The following is a 24,898-nucleotide window of genomic DNA, read 5'->3' as shown; positions in this document are numbered from 1 at the left end:
AGCTCCAACAAAGAAAAAGCAGAAAGAGCAGCAGTGACAAAGATCTGATGATAAAAATTAGAGAGCGGAAAAGAACATTCACCAATGATGAGGAAGCAGTTATTATTTTAAACAAAAACTTTAATGTGAGAGAGCTCCAAAAAGTAATAAAGAGAAGATGCACTATAACAGACAAGGACAAAATAAGCTTAAACACTTAAGCGAAAGAAGCTTGAGGAAGATACCAAAATTATATAACATTAGAGGACTGCACCACCTGCTCGCTATGCTCTCCAATGCCCCTCTCGCGGCAGGTAGGCAACCACAGCTCTCCTACCAGCCACGGGAGGGATGGACTGCAGCCGCGCCAGCCTGGGCCCCTTCTCTCTCCCTGCCCCCACCCTTTCCGCCCTGGCTGTGCAAGCTGGAGGACCCTTCTCCCACTCCCCGGTCACCCCTCCTTCTCCCCCGGCCTAACCCTAACCCCTTCCTCCCAGGTGAGGCCTTGCCAGGCCCTGCCCCCAGAGTCTGGGGAAGACTGGGCCACAGTGCCCCAGCTTGGTTCTTTCTGTGGCCACCAGAAAGGGCCAAGTTGGCAGTGGGTGAGGGCTGGCTCCAGGGACAGGGTCTGAGGCAGAAGGGATGGAGTTGGGGGCAGGGCTTTACCTACCCCTCAAGCTGTGGACCTGTGATGTGATGACATCACTTTGTCCTCCCCCAGGAAAATTTGGTAAAAAAGGTGAAATACTTATGGACTGAAAACACATGATTATTCTTCCAGTTACAAAATCAGGTAAATTGCACTCAAGATTCTGAGGCATACAGACAGACTGTGACGGGGCGGCGGGGATCGCGAGCCCCAATCCCGCGCCCCGCACTGGGGCGCCTCAGGGGACAGGAGCTGAAACGCCTGAGCAGCTCTGCCACGCTTGTTCGGCAGTGGCCGCCGACGTAGGCGGGGGCAGGGCGGCGGGGATTGCAAGCCCCAACCCTACGCCCCACGCCAGGGGCGCCGCAGGACATGGCCGCAGGGAAGTCCGAGCGGCTCTAATGCGCCGGCCCAGGGTCTATTTGAGGACACGGGAGAGTGGGCGGGCTTTGCCCGCCCACTTTCTAAAAGCCCCTCCCCCAGCCTTGCGGGAGGGACGACTGGACCCGTGCTCAATCAATTACTTGGGACAAATAATGACAAAAGGGGACAAGGGGTGCAGGCTAAAGGTTTAAAACTAGGGAACCGGATGGGGACACCGAGCAGAGAACCCCGGACAGCGCCCACTGCTCCTCAAAGCTATGGAAGGAGCCAGTGGAAACCGCCCAGAGGAACTCTGCCCGGATACGTGAAACCAGGGAGGAACGGAAATAGGCCCCACAGTCGCAGAGAACCCCCTCGTCCAACATCTTGCTCCTAGTATTGTAGATGGTAGTCTTTGCTAGGGCCAGGAGCAGGTTGACGAGGAGGTCTCGCAACTTCGTGGGGCCACGGATAGGGTGTGCATATAGGAAAAGGTGAGGGGAGAAGTGCAGCCAGAACCTCAATAAGAGGTTCTGGAGGGGCCGGAATAGGGGCTGCACGGGGCTACACGGGGCACGAACTAGGTAGTTCGAACTAGGCTTCCTAGTTCGAACTACCGTTACTCCTCATTTCATGAGGTTCGAACCAGCGGGGTTTTAAAAATGGCGGCTCCCCGCTTATGCAAATGAAGTCTGGGAAATTCAAATCCCGGGCTTCATTTGCAAGTGCGGTATGCCTACATTACCCCGCTAGTTCGAACTAGCGGGGTAGTGTAGACATACCCAAAGTGAATTCAGAAAAGGCAGCAGAGAGATTAACCATATTGTAGGGAAAGAGACAGACACACAAAAAAGCATGAGAATCAAAGAATTCTTTACAGTAATGGTTTACAGAGCATTTTCTATGATGTGTTATAGAGAGGGATTGTAGGTTGAACCTCTCTGGACGGATGTTACTGGACTACAGAGCTCCTGGACCAGAGAACCCCAGCAGCCGGGAGCAGAGGCTCCTGGGAGTTCCACAGTCGGGAATCCAAACAGGACTTGGGAGCAGACCCAGCCTAGAGACCAGGATGGAGAGAGGGGAAAATCAGCAGCTGGGAATGGAGCTGTCCTGGTTGCTGGGGGGCTGGCAGTGAAAGCCCAGCCAGGGCCAGGAGAAGAGCTGGTCCAGTGGCCAGGAGTGAAGCGGGGCTTGGGACCAGCAGCAGGGGAGCTGATGGCCAGAGCCAACCTGGGTCTGGGAGTAGAGCAGGTCCAGCAGCCAGGTTGCGGGGAGAGAGGGAGCAGAGCCAGTTCAGTGGCTGGGAGGCAATGAGGGCAGGAGTCTGACCGGGGATCGGAGCGGAGCCGGGCCGGCAGCCCAGAGGCAAGGAGCCTGGCTGGGGCCGACAGTGGGGTCGGTGGCTAGGAGGGGAGTCTGGCATCCCCCTGGGAAAACCTGGAGGCCAGCAGCAGAGGGACCAGTATTGACCTCCCCTGATCCGGCAAACTCCCTCATTTAGGGCCCATCAGGTCCCAAGAGTGCTGGACCAGGGAGGTCCAGCCAGTTCTACATAAACTAGTTTCCATTAATATTATAGGAAGAATGCACAGATGAATAATGGGCTTCTTAAGAGTACGTCTAAACTACAAACTTAGAGGTGCTCCAGCCCGCCCAGGCCCACTGCACGCAGGTGGAGAGCCGCTCTTGCCCGGCCTGGCCCAGAGCGCTGCGGGAACCCAGTTAATCAGTTAAACTTAACATGTGAAACATTAACTTTTAAAATGGCATTTTACATCCCCTACTCCCCTCCTTCTCTTGGTGGTGGGTGTTCCCCCCGAAGTGCTTCCAGGCACTTAAGGCGGGAGGTGAAGGAGTCTGAGACTCTGGGCCAGCTGCCAGCTGCCTCTGGGCTCTTGGCTCCCCTCTAAGAGCCCAGGCTCCCTGTTCCCCCCCAGAAGCATGGCCACACTGAGGCTCCCCACTGGGAGCTGCATCCAGTGGGGAACTCCAAACCTGAAGCCCAGGCAGCTGCCATAGTCCTGATGGGCAGTAGGGGGCCAAGAGCCAAGGCTAGCAGAGCTCCTAATAAGGAGCCTAGGGGGCAGCCCGGCAGGGAGCTGGGAGCCCGAGTCGAAGCCCAGCAGGGAGTGGGAAGCATGGACAGCAGCCCAGGACTGAGCAGCCAGGAAACAGCAGACCAGCAGGACTCTTTGCATGGAGTAGGGAGCTTGGGCTCCAACCCAGGAGTGTGGGCAGCAGCCTGGCCGGGAGCAGGAAAACCGGGCAGTGAGCCAGCTGGGACTGGTGAAACTGGGCTTTCTTGTCAATGTCACAGCTCCAAAATGGCAAGAATGACAGCTGACAGCCAATATAAGTAACACACAGTGGATATGGACATTATCTCTGCCCTAAACACACTGACAGAAGCCCTATGCCTCTCATGAAGGAGGAATTATGATGTTGGTATAAAGGAGCATTTGCATTGTTAGGAGCAAGGCTGTAATGTGTTGGTGTAATCAGGATGACATAAGCTGCATTGCATTGACCAAACTGTAGTGCAGACTGGCCTAAGCAAAAGAACTATACAAGTCTAAATAGGGAAAGACTTTTCCAACCATATATTCAATTACAAATTCAACTTCACAGGGGAGCATTAATGAACCCAACCTTCTTTAACAGCATGATGAATGGGTTTCCCCAAGGAGAAGAGCACAGGACTAGGGATCACATTTTTGCTGATGTCTGTGCCATATGGACCAAAACCAGAAAACTTCAAAGAGTCATTTTAAAAAATGATGCATTTAAAAGGAGTGCAGAATGTGAAAACAGGTATGGCATCAAGTTCTCCATAGATAAAATGAAGGGAATAATTTTCACAACAAGCAAAATCCAAAATATTTTAAAAGTTCTCTACTATACATTTTAGAAACTGTCCCCCCATCCGTGAGTCCTTTTGTTCAAGAATGCTTCCTAAATTTGATATGCAGCTTCTTCTTACCATAACTTAATCAAGGTAAGGGTTTGGTTGTGCCAGGAAAATGTTCAATTTAATTATTTCTCATGAAATGGAAAGTGAGGATCTGGTAGGAGGGACAATTATACTGTAGAATGACCACAGGGTGGCAGCAAGGGGTCAGAGATTGGGACTGGGACAGTTATAATCCTACGGGGCCAGCAGGGGAAGAGGTGGAGAAAGAGACATTTATCTACTACAGGTGGTTCCCGAGTTACGAACGCATCGACTTATGACTGTTTGTACTTACGACCAACCTCCCATTAAGCCGGTCCCCGAGTTACGAATGTGCGAGCCGCGCTTATGAACAGCGCGGTCACCTTTAAATGAATGGAGTCCAACTTCCGAACAGATCAAGTTACAACCAAGTGTTTGGCATGTAACTCATTCGTAAGTCGGGGACTATCTGTATATATTTCAGAGAGCTTGTCTGTGTATATGTCTGTTCCCCAACCAGAGGACATTCAACTTCTTACCTGGCCTCAAGCTGCTGCGGTGACAGAGGGTTGGGGTTCTCCCCTCATCTCCAGCCCCACCCCAGAATAATGATTTAAATGAAGAAAAATAAAACTTATCTGAGTTAAGAATCCAAACAACACTGGGTAAACCTTCCAGTATCTATATAACCCCCAGATAAATATAGTGAAAAATTACAAATTCTTAGAGGTGACATCTGATAGCAAGCTCACTTAGAGAAACCAAGCTGAATATATTAAAGATCAGTGCAAAGGTAGAATTAATTAAAAAGTATTGCTGTAATATTATGAAGAGCAGATAAGAAAAATGTTGGTATAATACTATACAGAGCTCTAATTAGGCTAATTACTGTGTATAGATACCAGGCCTTTTGGGTTACTAGGCAATATACTGGCTGACAAACAGGCAAAAAGTGCTACTGATAATGAACAAGTTGACCTAGGAATCTCCTTAAGCAAACTGGAATTTAAATACATAATAAAAATGAGCTCATGAAGCAATGGCAAGAATTGTGAGCAAATTAAATGAAGGGGAAAAAATTCCAATAAGTATGCCTAATAGTTGAAAATGTTGACGTAATCCAAGGCCCTGAGAGGAAGAGCACAGTGGCTCTATTTAGAATTCTAACACGGCATTGCAGATTAAATAGTAATTTATTTCTAATTAACAAGCCTAAAGATGAATTATGCATAACCCAGGAAGCAACAGATCATATCCTTTGAAATTGTAAAGACAGTACCAATGAAGGAGGTATTTATATATAAAATTCAGGTCTTTAATGTAACAATTTTCCTTGCAACATTTATCAAGAATAATGGACAATGAGGGTCCCCAATAAAAAAAAGCTCTTCTGCGATTCTTGAAGAATAGCAAAAAGAATGTACGACTCAAAAGTCGTGAACTAGATACAAAATACAGTGCATGGCAATCACAGACATAGGAAGCAAGTTAGCTATGCCACAAAACTGAAGATGAAGAAAGGAGCTAAAGAGAGATTCTGCAATCACTGCCTGGGACTACAGAGGATAAAGATAATAGAAGGGTCAAAGAAGAAACACAGCAGGGGGTGTAAGCCCTGTAATCCTCTCCTGAACAGGCAAGTTGGACAGGAGGGTAGGACAGAAATGAGGCAGCCCCTGTGGCTGGAGCAAGTTCTAGTGCTAAGTTCTAATAAAAGGGCATGATCTAGCCTTCTAGGGAGAGAGCCCGGGGAGTTGCTCAGCGGAGGTGCAGCAAGGGAAATTTAAGAGGCGTGAAAGACTAAGTTTGAGAAGGGCAGAAGTTGGTTTGGTTTGTGCCTTTGGCCTGGGTTTGTTAGGGGATTCCAGGGGGTAGTCCTGATATAGTCTATATAGCCACCTAACTTGCTAAGAGCTTGAGACTCCCAGCCCTGGGAAGGGTGACAGGCTCTGGGGGCTAAGCGCTGAGAAAGACACCCAGGGAATCAGCAGCAAGGACTTGGATGAACAGTCATTGCCTGTTGGTTATAGGGTCCCTGGCCTAGAACCTAGTGTACTGAAAGAGTCTGGGTTCCCTTACCAGTCACAGAAGAAAGCCGTGTGAAGCTCTGAGATAAGACTCAATGGAGAGCCCTGCCAGAAGACTGCAAGGATCATGGGGCTCAGAGTCAGATCTGGTATTGAGATACAAGGATACTGGACTTTTATTTTTGAAAGGCTTTAACCTAGGAAGGGTTTGTAGGCTGACCTTCTGGTGATGGTAATCAATGATGTATATATATTAATTACACAAATGTGTATGTTTACAGGAAGTCCCCGAGTTACGCGGATCCAACTTATGTCGGATCCGCAGTTACGAACGGGGCCCGTCTCCCTGGTCTCCAGCAGACCAGGGAGAGGAAGCAAAGCGGCAGAGCACGCGGGCAGCGGACAGCCCAGATGCGTCTGGGCTGTCCGCTGCCTGCGTGTTCCACCGCTTTGCTCTGCTTTGCTCCCCGTCCCCCTGGTCTGCAGACCAGGGAGACGGGGAGCAAAGCAGCGGAGCCCGAGGGCAGCAGGACAGCCATGGCGCGTCTGGGCTGTCATGCTGCCCCCGTGCTCCGCGGCTTTGTTCCGGATGCCTGTGGTACAGCAGCTGGGGCGCTGCTGGTTGGTCCCATAGCGCCGCTCTAGGCGCTACTGGACCAACCCGGCAGCACCCCAGCTGCTCTGCCCCAGGCGTCCTGATTCAGCCACTGCTGGTCAGTTTCAGCAGTGGCTGAATCAGGACGCCTGGTGCAGAGCAGCTTGGGTGCTGCTGGGTTGGTCCAGTAGCACCGAGGAGCGGCGGCGCTACTGGACCAACCCAGCAGCACCCCAGCTGCTCTGCCCCAGGCGTCCCCAAGTCAGCCGCTGCTGAAACTGACCAGTGGCTGACTACAGGAAGCCCCTGCCCCGGGCTTCCTGGAATCAGCCGCTGATCAGTTTCAGCAGCAGCTGACTTGGGGATGCCTGGGGTTCTTAAGTTGAATCTGTATGTAAGTCAGAACTGGCGTCCAGATTCAGCTGCTGTTGAAACTGATCAGTTTCAGCAGCGGCTGAATCTGGATGCCAGTTCCGACTTACATACAGATTCAACTTAAGAACAAACCTACAGTCCCTATCTTGTACGTAACCCGGGGACTGCCTGTAGTTGATAATGTTAAATGATATTTCTAGGCTGTTTGTGAAAAACAACATGGAGTCTGTATACCAGGTGACCTCAGGACAGGGTGGGGCCCTCCACCTCAGAGTGGTAAACAAGAACTGGCACAGACTGGCATTTCCCACCTTTTCTTAGTTACCTGAGAACTGGTCCCCACTGAGGGGTCACGTGGTAAAAATCACCTCCGGGGTTTCCCGCCCTGAAGGTTTTATAAGTCCAGACTCAGCCCATGGGGGGTGCTGTCCATCTGAGTGGCAGTGTTTGCGCGGGTGGTCAGCTCTCTCTCCAGAGACCACCATGGGATCTGATCCAGCTGCAAGCCAGTAAGAGGAATAGAAGAGGGCACCCCATCCACTGTCTTCCATCTACACGGGTGTCATCTGCCTGCCGCCCTCTTCAGGATTCCTATACCACCAGCAAGGGACTCCTCAGCGCTCCTCCCTGAGGACTCTCAATCAGCCCAGAGGTTGCAGGTCCTGGCCAACACACCTCTGGCTCAGCCACTCCAGTTCAGAGGAGGAAAGTAACCATTTGGGGTAGAACTTACCAATTATTTTCATGCAGTCCAGTTGGGACATTAGGGGTTTTACTGGTCACTTCCACTGTTCTGTTAAAGGCTATTAGTTTGTGTTGGGTTTCTCCCCTGCTTTTCCCTTAATATTGTATAATATCCCTATTACAGTTTCTTTTTGCTTTCACCTTTACTTGGAGTCTGTTTCCTTTATCAGCCTAATTCACAGGTGATAGCCCCTGAGGGAGGGGATGGATCTATTTGACTGGGGTTTCACTATCAGGCCATATTTGAGTGTTATCCAGGCCCCAGGGGTAACAGGTTGTACTTAAATCATAACTTGTCTGGAAGGCAAAGTCATGGAAAAAGGACCAGAGAGGCCATCAGCAGGGAGCATCAGCAGAGATCCATTATGCTACACCCAGCCACTCTAATGGCAAATCCACTCTTTCATAAAGCCATTTCCAGATCATGAATATACTAAATACTGTTCCCATTGGTAGTACAGCTTCCTGATGCACTTCAGTATTACCATCACTGCATGCTGATAATGGAAAGTTTCAAAGAATCATAGAAGATTAGGGTTGGAAGAGACCTCAAGAGGTCATTCAGTCCAATCCCCTGCTCAATGCAGGACCAACCCCAACTAAGTCATCCAATCCAGGGCTTTGTCAATTCCTACTTTGTTTATTCCTATATCCATATTATTGCCCATCTGTTTTTAATCCATGATAGGACTTCACCTATCACCCCATGGCTAACTAGTTTTGTTAATAGCCCATTGTGCGAAATGTTATCAAAAGCCTTTTGAAAGGCTAAAATTACATCCATTTGTTCTTTTATGCACATTTTGTGGATATTTTCAAAGAATTCTAATAGGTTAGGGTATGTCTACACTACCCTCCTATTTCGAACTAGCGGGGTAATGTAGGCATACCGCACTTGCAAATGAAGCCCGGGATTTGAATTTCCCGGGCTTCATTTGCATAAACCGGGCGCCGCCATTTTTAAATCCCGGCTAGTTCGAACCCTGTGCCGCGCGGCTACACGCGGCACGGAGTAGCTAGTTCGGATTAGGCTTCTAATCCGAACTAGCTGTACTCCTCATGGAATGAGCCGCGCGGCACAGGGTTCGAACTAGCCGGGATTTAAAAATGGCGGCGCCCGGTTTATGCAAATGAAGCCCGGGAAATTCAAATCCCGGGCTTCATTTGCAAGTGCGGTATGCCTACATTACCCCGCTAGTTCGAACTAGCGGGGTAGTGTAGACATACCCTTACAGAGGCAGAATTTATAGCAGCTGTACTGCTTTCTCTCTATTATGTTTTGTAACCAAGCAAAGATTTTTTGAACTACTTTTTTCAATGCTGAAGGCTCACTGGTATACCCAGCAGATGGCTAGGGGGGAGGCATTGGCAGCACAAATCATAAAAGAGACATCACTATTGAAGGAATATGTGCTGAGGCACCAGCCTCTGTGCAGATGGTCCTTGCCTCCAAAGATCTAGCAAGCCCCATTTCAGTTCCACAGGGGAACATCACCCCCTAAAAGAATGATAAAGAGGAAACTAAAAATCCAAACTTAGGGAGTCTTTTTTTCCCCTTAGCAGGGTCCTTTAAGGTGTTACCAAGTCTCCTTGCCTCCAGAAAGGAGGATAATTGGGAATTTTCAATATGCATTTGGAACAGAAGTGCTGACCGGTTACATTTAATTTCCTAAGAATTTTTCCCCGGTGGGCAAAGTAGTGAGGTGTTCCAAGCACTTAAACCACACACAACCCTGAAAATGCAAAGATCCTGTGGAATGTTCAGGAGGCCAGAGGCAACCACACAGGTATCTCTTGTCTTTTTATATGAGGAGATGTTCCAAAGTACAGACAGGGGGAAAAATGTGATTTAAAAACAGCAATAGTCTAGCAACTTCTTCTATTTTTCCCTGTGGTTTGGGGAACAGGGAATCTAAAGGAGGCGAGATGACTTAGCAAGCCAATGCTTTCCTCAAATGATGAGGAAAGGATAGGGCTGGCAAGTTATCTGGCTTCTTTCTGATTCCCTCTTGCCAAAGCCATGGGGGAAATAAGCAGAAGTTTAAAAACCTATGACGTGAACCCTACAGAATAACTCCTTGGGTTTGGAAGCCAGGGCAAATATGCTGCAAGCTAACAGAAACAGTGGGCAACATAGGACCTGAGAGAGGACTTCTGTATTTGACCCAAGGTCCATAGCAGTCAAAGGGTATGTCTCACTGCAGAGGTGTGACTACAGCAGATGGAAATATACTCTAGGTAACTTTGATCTAGCTAGTTTGAATGGTAATAGCCATGAAGATGCAGCACATGGGCTGTACAAGCCTATTCAGGACCCTGGATGCGTATTTGAGTGGCCAGCCCATGCTGCCATGGCTTCACGGCCATTTCTACCTCCATAAGTGGCAGTTACCTCTGTTTGCAGTGTAGACATAACCTAAGAGTTGTTAGTTTCAAGTTCTGTTCTTAAGTAATGCATGAGGGAAGAGTGAAAGAACTGGGCTTCTTTAGTTTAGAAAAGAGAAGACTGAGAGGGAACACGATAGCAGTTTTCAAGTATTTAAAAGTATGTTATAAGGAAGAGGCAGAAAAATTGTTCTCCTTGTCCTCTGAGGATAGGACAAGAAGCATTGGTCTTAAATTGCAGCAAGGGAGGTTTAGGTTGGACATTAGGAAAAACTTCCTGTTAGGGTGGTTAAACATGGGAATAAATTTCCTAGGGGAGTTGTGGAATCGCCAACATGGAGATATTTAAGAGCAGGTTAGACACCTGCCAGGGATGGTCTAGACCAGGGCTACTCAACACCTGGCTCATGGGCCTCATGCAGCCCATGGACTGTTTGCGGTGTGGTTTGGGTTGACATGGGGCTCAACATGTGGGTAGGATCCTTTGAACATGGCATCTACTGGGAACAAACAAAGGCAAAGCATGTCCCAGGCGGGGTGAGTACTGAAAGACACAAGTGGACGAGCTGGATGGAACAAATGGGTTCAGGGTTTCTAGCCCCCAGGAAGGAGGTACCAGGAGTACCAGGGCATTGTGGGAAGTGTTTTGTATTCACACCTGTCAGTGTGAAAGAAGCTATTTGCACATATATTTGCATGTACACCCAACCACACTTAAGTTGTGACCCTCGGCATGTGCTTGAGTATCATTGTGGCCCCCGGGACTTTTAAAGCAGAGTAGCCCTTGTCTAGATGGTGATTGGTCCTGCAATGAGGGCAGGGGACTGGACTCGATGACCTATTGAGGTCCCTTCCAGTACTATGATTCTATGATATCCTAATCCAGATTTCAACAAGGCCTAGAGAAACTACATGCATAGCAGTCAGATAAGAATAGTTGACGTATACACCAATTACATAAGAGTTAAATGAATAAAATGATAGCAGCAACTCAGGGAGTGTTCTCAGTCTAAGGCAGGGGTGGGGAACCTCAGCTCTGGGGGCTGGATCCAGTCCCCAGCTTGCCAGTATCCAGGCCCCAGGCTCAGCATTGGGAAGCCTGTGCTGGTTGCTCCAACCCCCCACCTGCAGGGCCAGAACACACAAAATCTACTAGGCTGGGCCCCCCTAGGCTCTAGTGTACAGGCAGTCCCCGACTTATGTCGGATCCGCAGTTACGAACGGGGCTGCCCCAGAGTACACAGACTGCGGGACCTCGCGGTCCTCCCGCCCGTGTACTCTGGGGCTTTCTCCCCGTCTCCCTGGTCTGCAGACCAGGAAGACGCAGAGCAAAGCCGCGGAGGGGCTCGGGCAGCCCAGGGGCGCCTGGGCTGCCCGAGGACCCCCCCCCCCCCCGCTGCTTTGCAAAGCCGTGGGGAAGCCGGCAGCAGAGCGGTCCAGGCGCACCTGGGCTGCCTTGCTGCCCGAGCCACCCCGCAGCTTTGCAAAGCGGCGGGGGGGGGGGGGGGGCCTCAGGCAGCGAGGCAGCCCAGGCGCGCCTGGACTGCTCCGCTGCCAGCTTCCCCGCGGCTTTGCAAAGCTGCGGGGGGGCTTGTGCAGCAAGGCAGCCCAGGCGCGCCTGGACTGCTCCGCTGCCGGCTTCCCCGCGGCTTTGGAAAGCTGCGGGGGGGCTCGGGCAGAGAGGCAGCCCAGGCGCGCCTGGACTGCTCCGCTGCCGGCTTCCCCGCGGCTTTGGAAAGCTGCGGGGGGGCTCGGGCAGAGAGGCAGCCCAGGTGCGCCTGGACTGCTCCGCTGCCGGCTTCCCCGCGGCTTTGCAAAGCCGAGGGGGGGGGGCTCGGGCAGCGGGGCACCCCAGGCGCGCCTGGGCTGCTCCGCTGCCAGCTTCCCCGAGGCTTTGCAAAGCTGCGGGGGAAGCCGGCAGCGGGACAGCCCAGACGCCCCGCGGCTGTCCCGCTGCCGGCGTCCTCAGAGGCTTTGCTCCCCGTCTCCCTGGTCTGCTGGTCTCCAGCAGACCAGGGAGACGGGGAGCAAAGCCGCGGAAGACCCAGGCGGCGGGACCGCGGTGCGTCTCGGTCCGCCGCCCGTGTCTTCCTGGTCTGCTGGGCTGGGGGGGGGGGGGGGCCCGCAGCTAGTACGCCCCCCCCCAGCAGACTAGGCTTTTCTCCGGACGCCTGTGGTAGAGCAGCTGGGGTGCTGCCGGTTGGTCCCGCAGCGCCGCTCTGGGCGCTACTGGTCCAACCCGGCAGCACCCCTGCTGCTCTGGTCCTGATTAAGCCGCTGCTGGTCAGTTTCAGCAGCGGCTGAATCAAGACGCCTGGGGCAGAGCAGCTGGGGTGCTGCTGGGTTGGTCCAGTAGTGCCAAGGAGCGGCGCTACTGGAGCAACCCAGCAGCACCCCAGCTGCTCTGCCCCAGGCGTCCTGATCTAGCCGCTGCTGAAACTGACCAGCGCTGACTACAGGAAGCCCCAGGCAGAGTTGCTCTGCCCCGGGCTTCCTGGAATCAGCTGCTGATCAGTTTCAGCAGCAGCTGACTTGGGGACGCCTGGGGTTCTTAAGTTGAATCTGTATGTAAGTCAGAACTGGCGGTCAGTTTCAGCAGCGGCTGACGCCAGTTCCAACTTACATACAGATTCAACTTAAGAACAAACCTACAGTCCCTATCTTGTACGTAACCCGGGGACTGCCTGTACAAGGGAATGTGGGAAGTGTCTTTCTCCTTCTCAGTCAGGGTTTTCTCCCTTTGCTTCTCACTTGTGTGCAGCCCACGACTGATTTTTCTGTGGGTCACCGGCCCCGACCCAAAAAAGGTTCCTCCACCCAGTTTAAGGTTAATATTCCTCACCTAGTGAAAACTGCCTCATGCTCCTCTTATGAAATATCAGATACACTAGAGGCATATTCTAACACTGAGGTTTTCACTTAAGAAATTGACTGCAATGACCGCCTGTTCATAGAAGCCTAAATTTCATCTGAATACTAATGCTGGCATTGTGTTGATTTTACTAAGTCGATTTCTAAAAAGCATACTATCTGCTCAACCACCGTACAAAAGTCCTTCATTACTGCCAGGGCCTCACATTCCAAAACGCTGCCTTGCAAGAAATTACATGCATTTGAACACTGACAACAAACGAAATCTGACAAGTAAACATTCTGTAGCAATGGGATTGGAAATCTGGACTTTGAACACCTTCATCTCCTGATGAGATCATATCATTGGTTTCTTCATGCATTAAAAGTGACCTTCCCCTTTGAAAAGTCACAGAGAATCAATGAAGAATGTTAAGTTTCAAGAGGCAATGGTTCCCAAAAGCTAAATCAATTAGAGAATAGTGTTCATCAATATACCTTTCAGGAATGCAAAGCATGGAAAATTAAAATACCTTTTTGTTATAGAAAAAACAGGTTTTTTCACACTCACAGTTGTTTAAAGGAGCTGGACAAGCTAAGCCTGATTCTCTGCCCACTCCAGTGTAAACTGGAATAACTCCACTAAAGCAAAGAAGCAGAAAATCATGCAGAATGGATACCAATATTTTCTTACAGTTATGAGATTACTTGTAGGGATGTAAAAATGTTGTTTAATAATATAACCATATAACTACCAGATTTTTCTTTAGCAGTTATGCATGCTGCAGACTCTGCAGTATAAAGCTGCAGAACCTGCAGCAAAGCCAGCTTCCAGGGAGCCAGCATGCAACCTGCAGCGAGGAGGCTGTGCCTGGACTGGCCTGCCCTGGACAGGGGCTTCTCTGGCCAACTGACCAGAGCAGCCCCTGCCTCTGGTGGGCCCCACAGGGCTGGAACAAACCTCTGCCCACTCTAGCCCCTACCGGTAGTAAGTGTTAATCATAAAAACAGCCTGAAACAAGTAGTTTTAAAACGAACTATAAAATGCTCCTGCGTCTGTAGGGATGGTAAATAGCAGCGGTGTGGGGAGAGAGACTGTAGCTGGCATGTGTCGTGCTGTGGCAATCCCCAGTTGGCAGAGATTTCTTTTGGGACCCGTAACCAACCAGTAAAGATTACTACACTCCCCAGGCTGCCTGAATCTGTATTAGCGCCAACTCCTTTGCAGCCCAGCCCCCTCATAGAGCCCAGTGAAAACCCAAAGAGAGAATGTCAGCTCTGCTATAAGCAAGCACAACTTCTATCCACCACAAATCCCTCCTTCTCTTCTGAGAAATGGTCACAAAAGCTTGATAAAGATTAGGCAGCTGGCATACATCTCTTTGTTTATCTCTTATTTTGTATTGTGATTATACATAGACTAGGGACGGTAAAAATAGTGTATTTGGGTAACTGTGTAATTGCTGAAAGTCTCAGCAGTTACATGGTGACCTGCGCTGCTTAATTCATTTAGCTTTCTACTACAGAGCCCACAGCGAAGCCTTCCTGGGAGCAGGGCCACCAGCCCTTGCCCTCCTCTGCTTCTGGGGAGGAAGCTTCGCTGAGTGTAAACAATACCATTAACCAATGAGAAGCTGCTTATTGGTTAAACGGTTAGCCGTTTACACTCAGACATCCCTAGCATGGACCATCCTTTTTGTTGTCTTTGCACAACTGCTACCACAGGGAAGGCCTGATCCATTAGGAGTGGGGAGGTCTGTAGAAGTTACTGCAATGTTTATAATAAATCATCTACATCAGGAGGAATTGTATTTGTTTCAGAAGGTCTGAATTTGATCCAAATTATTTTTAATACTTTGGGAAAAAGGAAGGAACTCTTCCTGACCCCATTTATTTTTCCTCCCAAAATACTCTGCTATCAGTATGGGTTAGGGTTTCTTCTGTCTCTTTTCTTCATGCAAGGCCATATCCTGATCTGTGCTACCCCAGGGAATTTCTTTGACTTCATGAAGTTACTCTGGATTTTCGCCAGAGTAACATTCTGATTTTAGTATTTTTTTTCTTTTCCTTTGCTTCTGTTTCAGTATTTCACCCTTCCCCCACCAACCTTTCAGCTCCTATATCTGCATTGCTACATCAAGTCTTTACTTCACAGGAATATTCCCCACTGTCTCTGTTCCTTGAAACATAATAATTTTTCTAAAAGGCAGAAATGGCTTCATGGTTTGACACTAGAATACCTCAGGGATTTCTACTGAACTTACTGTGTGAATGCTGACAGAATGAGCAGGAGACAAACAGAAGCCTTATTCCTCTAAACAGGGTCATAGAATGCCATTGTATTTTTAGTAGAACAATGAAAGAAGGCATTTGGGGATATACATATTCTTCATGAGTCTGCTTAAACAAAAAAACTTTGTGCAGCAAATCTATTAAATAACCTCAGCAACAGTCCATAATGGTACCTCTCCATATTATTTTTGTTTTGGTAGTGCAACTGATCTACGTCTAATACAGAAGACGATTCGTCACACATAGGTGCATTATTAAGGTGGAAGTAGAGTCAATACACAGTTTATAATGTATATTATACATTATAAAATAACATTACTTGGACTTACAACAATGGGAAAATTCACTATTTGTGTATTTAATTTCTCACAGGCAGAGGTATCCACCAAACCATTACTGTTGGGAGCCAACACTATAACTGTAGCTAGAACACATTGATTTTATCCTCCTTTGGATCCCACACTGAGAGAAAATGTTGTAAGTGCAGCATAGCCCCATGAAATTATATTTATGCATAATGCCATAATCTTAAATGTTTAAAAGCAATGCTGAGCAGTTATTTGAAGGACTGTTCAAAACTTCATGGGAGGGTGTGTGGGTGGGCTGAAATTAGTAAATACAAGCTTCTTGGATATTTATTAAAAATAGACGAAGAGTGTTCTATAACTCATTTGGACCCACCTATTTTTTATGAAGTGGGACGAGGGGGTCTAGCTATTCTTTAAGGTATCTGTGTACATGTTCTGCAGATTAGAATTCACCTACCCTCTTCTACCACCTTTTTTAGAGCCACCGTGGCTTAACCATGTAAAAGAAGCAATGAGAGATACAAAGACATCTTTTAAAAAGTGGAAGTCAAATCCTAGTGAGGTAAATAGAAAGGAGCAGAAACATTGCCAAATTAAGTGTAAAAATGTAATAAGAAAAGCCAAAAAGGAGTTTGAAGCCAAAAACTCAAAAGATAATAAAATGTTTTTTAAGTACATCAGAAGCAGGAAGCCTGCTAAACAACCAGTGGGGCCTTTGGACGACTGAGATACAAAAGGAGCACTTAAAGACGATAAAGTCATTGCGGAGAAACTAAATGAATTCTTTGCTTCAGTCTTCACGGCTGAGGATGTTAGGAAGATTCCCAAACCTGACCCGTCCTTTGTAAGTGTCATTAGAGGAGGTTTTGGAATTAATTGATAAACTTAACAGTAACAAGTCAGCGGAACCAGATGGCATTCACCCAAGACATCTGAAAGAACTCAAACGTGAAATTGCGGAACTATTAACTATGGTTTGTAACCTATCCTTTAAATCAGCTTCTGTACCCAATGACTGGAAGATAGCTAATATAACGCCAATATTTAAAAAGGGTTCTAGAGGCGATCCCAGCAATTACAGACCGTTAAGTCTAACGTCAGTACCAGGCAAATTAGTTGAAACAGTAGTAAAGAATAAAATTGTCAGCCACATAGAAGAACATAATTTGTTGGGCAAAAGTCAACATGGTTTCTGTAAAGGGAAATCATGTCTTACTAATCTATTAGAGTTCTTTGAAGGGGTCAAAAAACATGTGGACAAGGGGGATCCAGCAGATATAGTGTACTTAGATTTCCAGAAAGCTTTTGACAAGGTCCCTCACCAAAGGTTCTTACATAAATTAAGTTGTCATGGGATAAGAGGGAAGACCATTTCATGGACTGAGAACTGGTTAAAAGACAGGAAACAAAGGGTAAGAATAAATGGTAAATGTTCAGAATGGAGAGGGGTAACTAGTTGTGTCCCCCAAGGGTCAGTCCTAGGACCAATCCTATTCAACATATTCATAAATGATCTGGAGAAAGGGGTAAACAGTGAGGTGGCAAAGTTTGCAGACGATACTAAACTGCTCAAGGTAGTTAAGACGAAAGCAGACTGTGAAGAACTTCAAAAAGATCTCACCAAACTAAGTGACTGGACAACAAAATGGCAAATGAAATTTAATGTGAATAAATGTAAAGTAATGCACATTGGAAAAAATAACCCCAACTATACATATGTTATGATGGGGGCTAATTTAGCTACAACTAATCAGGAAAGAGATCTTGGAGTCATCGTGGATAGTTCTCTGAAGACGTCCACACAGTGTGCAGCGGCAGTCAAAAAAGTAAACAGGATGTTACGAATCATTAAAAAAGGGATAGAGAATAAGATAGAGAATATCTTATTGCCTTTATATAAATCCACGTTACGCCCACATCTGGAATACTGCATACAGATGTGGTCTCCTCATCTCAAAAAAGACATACTGGTATTAGAAAAGGCTCAGAGAAGTGCAACTAAAACGATTAGGAACGGGTCCTATATAAGGAGAGATTAAAGAGACTGGGACTTTTCAGCTTGGAAAAGAGGAGACTAAGGGAGGATACGATAGAGGTATATAAAATCATGAGTGGTGTGGAGAAAGTAAATAAGGAAAAGTTATTTACTTGTACCCATAATATAAGAACTAGGGGCCACCAGATGGGCAGCAGGTTTAAAACAAATAAAAGGAAGTTCTTCTTCATACAATGCATAGTAAATCTGTGGAACTCCTTGCCTGAGGAGGTTGTGAAGGCTAGGAGTTATAACAGGGTTTAAAAGAGAACTAGATAAATTCATGGAGGTTAGGTCCATAAATGGCTATTAGCCAGTATGGGTAAGGAATGGTGTCCCTAGCCTCTGTTTGTCAGAGGGTGGAGATGGATGGCAAGAGAGAGATCGCTTGATCATTACCTGTTCGATTCACTCCCTCTAGGGCACCTGGCATTGGCCACTGTCACACCTCTAATACTATTAACTCACAGACATCTACCCTTCCCCACCTCTAATATCATTAACTCACAGGCATTCACCTTCCTTTCTCCCGCCCCCCCCCCCCCCCGCATCTCCCTTCTGTTCTGAAATGTGATTTGTCCTTTCCATATGTCTTCATTTTTTTAAATTGTATCCTTTGGTATATATGGCTGTGACTATTTTCTTCTACTATTTGATCTGAGGAAGTGGGTCTGGCCCACGAAAGCTCATCATCTAATAAACCATCTTGTTAGTCTTTAAAGTGCTTCATAGTCCTGTATTTTGTTTCAGCTACATCAGACTAACACGGCTACATTTCTATCACTATTCTACTAAGCTAGAGGGTTTCTTTTTCCATCTCTTCTGTTTGAATATGCTTGGCACACAGTATGGATAAACATGACAAAGGCCCTAATCCTGTAATTAACTCTGCTGGGAGCAAACCTCAACATACTTATCTTGGATCTTCCTAAGAGTTCCATTGAGTGTCACTAGGAAACTGATTCCTTTTTCAGCAAATCAAGCAAATATACCGTATATACTCGAGTATAAGCCGAGTTTTTCAGCACAGTTTTTGTGCTGAAAAATGCCCCCCCTCGGCTTATACTCGAGTCAGCATCTCGAGAACTGAGGCGGGCAAAGATGACCGTCCCCAGCAGACCACAGGCTCCCAGATTGAAGCGGCAGCAGCGGGGGGGGTCCCGCGCCTCTGAGGCTTTGCTCTGGCAAAGCCTCAGGGGCGCGGGGAACCGCCGCGGCTGCCGCTTCAATCTGGGTGCCTGTGGTCTGCTGGGGACCGTCCCCAGCAGACCACAGGCTCCCGGACTGAAGCCGCAGCTGCGGGGGTCCCGCGCCTCTGAGGCTTTGCTCTGGCAAAGCCTCAGAAGCGCGGGAACCGCCCGGTGCCCCTGGTCTGCTGGAGACGGTCTCCAGCAGACCAGGGGCACCGGAGCAGCTTTCGCCCCAACTTCCGGGGCTAGACCCGGTATCTATCTTCATTTTTTACATTTACCAGTAGCTGCCTCATTTCCTACCCTAGGCTTATACTCGAGTCAATACTTTTTCCCAGTTTTTGGGGGTAAAATTAGGTGCCTCGGCTTATATTCGGGTCGACTTAGACTCGAGTATATACGGTAGTTGATATAGCTATATAAGGATTTTTGAATTCTGCATTGTCATGTAGGCATATTTCTGATGATGCCTTTATAGCCCATTCATGCCATATGAGTGTTGTACTTCCATATAGTTTAGGCCCTATTAAGGCACATTACAGTAGTATAATCTCAAGATGACATAGGCACATATGTACATGACCTAGTCTTAGCATGAAAGGGAAGGTCCCATTCACCTTTACATGTACAGATGGCAAAAAGTATTTTTGATGTGATTGCTACTGCAGCAATCGATTCTAGTAGGTATCTTGTAAATGTGATTCACCCGCAGCCATTAAAGCCATTGCTGTGTATTTTACTATTCCTTCCAGTTGTTTCCCAATTAACTTTCGTTCAGACTTGATGCAGCCTCAATCTCAAGCTAACAAAGGTCCAAATTTAGAGAAGGACATAAAGGAGGCAACCTGTACCTCTTCTATTCAGGGACTATCAGGGCTAGGGTAACTGATGCAACAGAGTCTGAGACATTGTTGGGGTGCAGAATAGCTAGGATATAAAAACATCATTCCTCCTCCTGCATCCAATACACCCCTACCTATCCTGGCTCTCCCCAAAATGTCCCCTCTGCCAGGTCTTTCAATGGGATGGGTATGGTGCACAGCCAACTCTGTGGCTCTAGCACGGGGCCTCTTGCACACTGAGCATTTCCTATTTAGACACATTGTATGTCCCCTTGCACACAGGCTCACCATTCAAGACACAGGCACAAAGCACTGCTAGTTACTCACTTTCAAAACGATGAAAGTGACACACCTTTTAAAAAGAAAAAAAAGATTAAATGAACTAATCTCTGCCCTGCCAGCAAATCCATTAGTTTGACATATACAGTAGCTGGTGTAGAATCAAAAAATTGGGTGAGGTCTTTCATATTAGAAGAGAAGTGAAATAATTTTAGTCTTGTCAAATATAGTTTTTTATATATTATGACTGCTGGGAATATTTTTTTAATAATTTAAAGCCCAACATTGTTATACTATAGTCAGAATAGAAGTCCTGACTGAATTATACTTTCGTCCTCTTCCCCGCCCCTCCTTTTTCTAAGCAATTTCTACTGTTTGACAGTAAGATGCTTCTAGCTCTAAATTATTTCTGCATTTCAGAGTCATACAGATATACGTATAAAGCAAATGAAGAAAAATGAAAATATATTCATGCAACTATTTCTGCCTATCACCTTTAATCTTTCAAGCACTTTAAAATATGTGCTTCCCACAGAGGGAGAGAGATCTATTTTTCCTTTATGTGAGTATAAAAGTAATTTGTTGCCATAGCAATATTTTTCCAACCCCAATGTTCTGAACAATGTAGTTGCTTCAGCTTTTGGGCAAATGGTAACTGTCATCATATCCCATTTAAAATGTCATGCTTCACTAACCTCTTCATTTTGGCTTTCATATTTCTGCTACACATGATTAAAAAAATTAATTCAATACAAATATTTATGTCTATATGAGCTTACTCACAGAGACCAATTTCAAATAATCATTTACTTGTATCTTGTTTAATTAAAATTCATTGGGAACCTCAAGCTGCTCTAGTAGACACAGAAATAAAACCAAGCTGTACCCAATAGGCTACATTCTGAAGCCCGTGGGATTTAGGTACATGACTTGGAGGGCAGATTTTTGCCTGTACTGATTTATTTTCTAAGAGCCATATCATCCTCTCAAAGACTACTCCAATGGTTGGAGATCTTCCAGGAGGCACATCAGCTCATCTAAAAATTGCCTAGTTTTACAACAGGCTACATAAAAAGCACTAGCAAAACCAGTACAAACTAAAATTTCATACAGAGACTTGTTCTATATACGATACACTGAAAAGTAAGTACAATACTTATATTTATCTGATTTATTTTACAATTATATGATAAAAATGAGAAAGTAAACAATTTTTCAGTGATAGTATGCTGTGATACTTTATAAGCAAGTAATTTTTAAGAGACGTGAACCTTGGGATACACAAGACAAATCAGACTCCTGAAAGAAATACTGTAGTATGGAAATGTTGAGTTCCATTGCCCTACTCACATGAAGGGATCAGGATAGGAAGAGTTAACATTTTCAGTTTCCCCAGCATTACTTCCTTAAGGAGGGGACAAGATTGTGGAAGCATCCTGTGGGTCAGCCTAACCAAGCTTTACACAAGAGATCTAGCAGAGCCCAAATTATATATACAGAAGCACTGTGCCTACATCCTAGGTCCTATCCCAAAACCTGTGGAGTAGTTTTTATTGTGTAAAGATGTGAGGCAGATGCCAAAGGCCACCCCATTTTAGGAGGCTGAGTTCTGAACCACTTGGTGGAGCGCAGACTGAAGCCTACAGCAGCCTCATTGCTGTGGTATGTAATGTTTAACTAAAAATGCAGTTAAATAAAACCTATCTGTGCCTTTAAAATAAGAGCACTAATCCCTTGGCTCTTTCCGTTCCTTGGCAGCACTACTCTAGTGGCCATAAGCTATTCCACAAGCCATTTCCTTTTCCCCACCTTTCCAGCCACATCTTGAGTAAGGGGGTTTCACCCTATCTTACAAATGTAAATACCACTGGATTGAGGTAGGTGTCATACCACAGTGGGTAGCACTCTCATAAACTCTGCTCCTGCCAACCTGCAATTCATACTCCATTAAATGTTGAATCTCCCATTTGAGAGGACAACTGTGTGTGTTGCTCCTAACTCTGTGTGTTGCATGTATGTGTGCACATGCTATTATGTAGGGTGGGCAATAATTTTTTATTGGGGGACCACTTGGTATGGAGGTTGAGTGCAGAAGGGAGCTTGGGATAGGGGAGTGGAGTGCAGGAGAGGGTGTGGCGTCTGAGAGGGAGTTTGGGTGAAGTAGGGGCTGTGACCTGGGCAGAGGATGTGGCTGCAGCATCTGCAAGGGGGTATAGGTGCAGGAAAGGAATCTGGCCTAGGGGAAGAATGTAGGAAGAGGTGCAGGGTCTGGGAGGGAGTTGTGATCTGGAATGAGGGAGTGCAGAGAGTTTGGGTGGCGACCTGGGGCAGGGAGCCGTGGTGTGGGAGGGGTACCAGAGGCAGGCTATGGTCAGGAGATGCTTACTTAGGCGGTTCCCGGCCAGCAGCCCAGTGGGACCCTCATCCGCAGCTCCAGATCGCTCAGAGCAGTTGGCTGATCCATGTGCCTATCTGTATTGTGTGCTGGGGCGGGGAAGGCTTCATGCACGGCCCCCGTGGCCAGCACAATCTCTCAGCTCTCATTGGCTGGTTTCCTCTCTGCACTGCAGCGAGGGAGCTGTGTATTGTCCCAACCTCCAGTACAATCGCTCAGCTTCTACTGGCGGGTGGTCCAGGACCACGCACAGCCCCCTCACATGGTGCAAAGAAAGCCAGCTGCTCCCTGCCTAAGGGTTCTGGTGGGGTAGGCTTATACAGTATCTTGCCCACTCCTACTATTATGGCATTTTTTTTGTTGTCTTTTCTTCTTGTCACTCCTCTCATCCCATCCTGTCCTGCTTGTTTGTCTCACACTGTTTCATCTTGTCTTTTAGACTGTAAACTCTTTAGGTCAGGGACTGCATTTATTATATACATTTTTAGAAAACCAAGCATGATAACTCACCGACCTTGCTGATTTCTATGTAATACTGCAAAGTTAATATTAAAGGTTACTGGGATAAGCTTATTTCTTAAATTTAGTCTATGATTTCTAGTCTAGATGCAAATAATGTTCAGTATTTTATTTAAATTGGCATAGCCATGTTTAAGGCAGATAAGAAATGAAAACTAAGGCATTATGAAACACTTTATAGCAAGCTTGAAACATAAATACACTCTGCAATTTAGAATGACATTTGCCTCCGATGACCTGCCATGGACTGATTCTCCACTACCCTGTCCCCTCCCTTGTGCAGCCTTATACCTACTTTCCCATGGGATGTCAGGAAGAGGACAAGGGCAGAGAGAGGGCATGACTGGAAGGCATTGCTCTATTACTTGTCCCGTCCACGAGGCGCTCTAGGAAGCAAATCACTCGCTAATTTACACGAAGGTTCAGGAAAAGGGCTAGAGGACCCCAGCTGCAAAGCACCTTTGTGTCCCTGCAGGAGCCGAGCCACCGAGAATCAAGGCCCGGGGGCTGCTACTGAGCAAAATTGAAGTTGGCAAAGGCAGCCCGTTCTCTGCACGCGCGGCCCAGAAACTTCCCGGCAGGAGTCGGCGGTGGGAGCAGAAGAGACGCGGTTCACACTGCGGAACGCGGTGCAATTAAATACTCGGAGAGCGGGGCGGGCCAGCTCCCCCCGGGTAAAAGGCTGCTCCGGCGAACTTCATGTCACCCGCTGTGCGGTCCCCACCGCGCCGCAGGGCCGGCGGCGCAACCCCCTTCTCCCACCCTGCTGGGGGTGGGGCTGGTGCAATTCCCCGGCCCTATCACTGCAGCAGCAGCTTCCCGCGCAGCAGCCGAGCGAAGGTGGGACCAGGCTACCCACCCCCACCCCCTCGTAGACCCTGCACAGCAGCCAGGCAGCGCCGTTTTCCCCACCCTCCCCCCGTGATGCTCCGCTCCTCGCCCCCGCACAGCGCCGTGACCGGCCCCCTCTCCGCGGCGCTGCGGCCACTCACCCCCGCTCCCTCCTGCAGCCCGCACGCCGCCCAGCGGGGGCCCGAGTCCCTTCCCGGGGCCGGGGGCTGCCTGGAGGCGGCGAGCGCTTCAGTGGCCACGTGGGACTCGCTCCCAGGGCCAGTCTCCCTGGAGCCGCAGCCAGCCCGACCGGCGCGGCGCCCTTCCTCCGCCCCAAACAATGCCGCTCTCCTAGGTTACGTGCTCGCTCGGGTCCCTATTGGAGCCTTTTGTCCTGTGACTCACTGGAGCGGAGCCGCAGGCGCAGCCTTCGTCTATAGGGCGGGAGGGATTACCCGGGAATGGGGGACCTCGGAGGGCGGGTCCCTCCACGTGCTCCTCCCCGGGAAGGGTTCGGCAGATGCGGGGGTTCATGAGAAGGCCCCGAAGTGGAATTCCTGCCTTTGATGTCCTGAGCACATAGATTTACCTTTAGGATCCGTGGGGCCGCATCCTGCCATGCTTACCGAGTACAGTACATGCCTCTGAGGAGCTGGGACTGAGTCCCCCCAGGGTGGCTCTCTCTGATTTGAGGCCAGATTGCTACCTGCCCCTGCCCCCAGGGAGTAGCAGGGGAAAAGCAGGCCTCTTTCCACTATAATTCCCCTGCACTGTCTTGTTGCCTTCAGATCCTCATGCACCAGGGGACTGGAAGGAAAAAGCACTGCAACTGCAAATAATTTTTGGCTGAGGTAGCTCCAGGATCTGCCTTCCTCCTGGTAGCCACCAAGATTACCCAATCAGGGGCAGTGAGCAGAGAAGACAAAACTTTAGAAATCCCCACCCATGATGAAGGATAATGGGAGGAGAATGACAGCTCTGTACCATTGTTCCCTAGTGCAATACAAGCTGGTGCTAGCTGTTCTGATGTCCTAAGTGTGACAAAGGTACCACAACTAAGGCATCCCATATGATCAGCTCCCCAACTCTATCTTTGGATGTGTGTGAATGGCTACACAAGATGCAAGACCATGGAGAATCAGGCCTATAATCCCATATTGATATGTAATTTCCATTAGTGTTAGTTGCATTCTCCTCATCCATTAGGACAATTCTTTGTAAAACTGTAAAGGATAGTCATGAATATAAAAGTGACTGCTGTATTAATAACAGTTATTGTTGTGGCACCTGCTTTTGAGGGTTAAT

At 47.9% G+C, this 24,898-nt stretch overlaps 1 protein-coding gene across 3 annotated transcripts in view; it reads right to left on the bottom strand.

Annotated features, from left to right (window-relative positions):
* The window catches only part of LOC102463687 (putative tRNA methyltransferase 9B), a 104,057-nt gene extending 80,035 nt beyond the window's left edge, over positions 1-24,022 (bottom strand). Inside the window, exon 1 of one of the 3 annotated variants that reach the window (XM_075919189.2) lies at positions 23,755-24,022. The gene's annotated coding sequence lies outside the window, so the exon portion shown is untranslated. The remainder of the gene's footprint in view (positions 1-23,754) is intronic. The other 2 variants (XM_075919188.2, XM_006134216.5) reach the window with 2 other exon arrangements.
* Between the last annotated feature and the right edge of the window lie 876 nt (positions 24,023-24,898).

The sequence above is a fragment of the Pelodiscus sinensis genome, chromosome 1 (assembly GCF_052426305.1).
Source record: "Pelodiscus sinensis isolate ZL-2025 chromosome 1, ASM5242630v1, whole genome shotgun sequence".
In the NCBI taxonomy this organism is placed as follows: Eukaryota; Metazoa; Chordata; order Testudines; family Trionychidae; genus Pelodiscus; species Pelodiscus sinensis.
Note: the sequence above shows the minus strand (reverse complement) of the source record. Positions and strands in the feature narration are given on the sequence as shown.